Raw genomic sequence first — 2,465 nt, forward strand, 5'->3', positions numbered from 1 at the left:
TTACGATAAACTGGCCACTCGGGATGGCGAAAGAGATCTGTATCGACTTGCCAAAAGTCGTAGCGAACGCACACATGATATCGAACACTTCTGTTACGTTAATGACAAGAACGGTACTTTGATTGCCAACCGTCGAGTCGCAACGGATAGATGGCGAGAATACTTCGAGCAGATTTCAACTGAAGAATTTCCTCATCCTCTACTTCCACAATCATTGCCGACATTTAGACCAGTTCCACCAGTCAACGCAACTGACGACATCACATCTGAGATCTGGAAAGCGAAGAGCTGGGACTCAACACTGTGGTTCAGTGAATTCTTTAATCAGGTTATTCAGGAAGGAAGGACACCATCTGACTGGCAAGAAAGTACCATTGTTCCAATATGGAAAAAGAAAGATAGTCCAGCAGAATGTTCAAATTACCGTTCGATCCGGTTACTTTCGCATACCATGAAGATTTTTGAACGTGTTCTTGACGACCGTATTCGCTACATCGTTGAAATAACCGTGAATCAAGCCGGATTTGTCAAAAACTGTGGAACTACTGACGCAATACACGCTGCGCGGTTACTCATGGAGAAACACCGTGAGAAGCAGCCCTCTTCACAATGCATTTCTGGATCTAGAGAAAGCGTTTGATCGTGTGCCACGCGAACTCTACAACATCTAACGTCCAGCGCCCTATACACTGCTTTTTGCAGATGATGTTTTCTTAGTATCTAATAGCAAAAATGATCTCCAGCAGCTTGTCCAAAAATGGATTGATCGCCTCATAGAACATGGTCCCAGATTGAAACTGAACAAAACTGAATTTTTGACGGCCCATCCCCATCAAACAGGCACAATCACTGTCAGCGGCAGTGATCTGCCCAGAACTGAGCGATTTAAATATGTACCTCGAAGAACTGCGTTATGAAATTGCTTCACGCATTAACGCAACCTGGATGAAGTGGCGTTCCACAACTGGTGTTCTTTGCGATCGATGTATTAATGAACGTCTCAAATATAAAATTGACCGCAATATCGTCCGTCCTGTCGCTCACCATTGCGCTGAGTGTTGGCCGACTATAAAAGACAATGAATGGCGTATTGCGGTAATGAAGACGAAGATGTTACGTTGGACTAGTAGCGTGACACGTTTTGATCACATCCGAAATGAAGACATCCGCGATTGATACGTACTCGGATCGATCGTGGAAAAGCTGCGAGAGATGCGTCTTCGATGGTATGGTCACGTAATTCGCACCAACGGGAATTCATTTACCAAGACTGGTCTGAATATCGAAGTCGATTGTAAGCGACCAAAAAGCCGTCCGAAACAACGGTGACTTGATACATTGGATGGGGATTTAAAAGCCTCGAGATTGCATCCAGATCAGGCAAGATCACGACGACCCGAACCCGCTTGTGAACGGTGCGAAGGTTGAAGAAGAAGATTGGAATATTATCAGCAATGATAGGTATAGGTACAAGAAGAGCAAATCGAATGAGGAGCAAAATAGTCTATAACACTACCTGCATAGAGTTTACCAAATGAAAAAGGCTGAGGAAGAAACTAGTGTCATCTGAGTGTAATTATGCGGTGTTTCTAACGATTAATTATTTGAAGTAATAAAACTGTTTTTTTTCCCTATTCGCTAGTGTTAACTTTTATTTTGCAAATGCCGATATTTCGGAAACCACTTGTTCTCTTCATCAGTGCTATCAAGTCTTGTTCGAGAAATATTGGTATTTGCAAAATAAAAGTCAACAGTAGCAAATAGGGAAAAAACGTGTTTTATTATTTCAAACCAGTGTCATCTTCATCATTTTCCAATTGTAAATACTCGCTTATCCCCAACGGAGCATAGAAACTTACTTAAGCGAATGAGTGCCTCCTTTATGCCTTCATAGAGATGATCCTAATGAGAGGGAGCAGTGCGAGAGGACAATAGATACCAGGTGGTAGTGAACAATGGATATTATCATAAACTCTACTGACTCATAGGATAGGATAGGTTCTGAAAACGAGATGAATTACACTCTGTAGTGCACGCATGTTGATCCCTATCACCCCTATTTTCCTTCATATATTAAACTTCGTTTCGAAAAGGATCAAGGGAGACATTATGTTTAAAAGCTTGATAAAATACACTTTTTTAAGATTTTTTTCCAAAATATATTTTATTTATGAGTGAAATTTCTCTTTGGCTGTTATTCCGAATATCATAAAGCAAATTTCTCTTGGTCGCTGTAAAGAGCGTTGATTAAAAAGTACATTTTAAGTGGTTCGACACTTTGCCGACGGTTTGTAACTTCTAATAAAAACCACTTTCTGTATTCTCATAGTTATATATATATATGTATATTTTTCTGAAAAATTTGAAAATTCCTCACGTATAAAAATGGGAGAAAGGGCATTCTTTAAACTTTTGTCTAGTTTATAAGATCCAGCTGTCGCTCGACAGTGGGAGAGCTATCTTGC

Source organism: Hermetia illucens, chromosome 5 (genome assembly GCF_905115235.1).
Source record: "Hermetia illucens chromosome 5, iHerIll2.2.curated.20191125, whole genome shotgun sequence".
Lineage (NCBI taxonomy): Eukaryota > Metazoa > Arthropoda > Insecta > Diptera > Stratiomyidae > Hermetia > Hermetia illucens.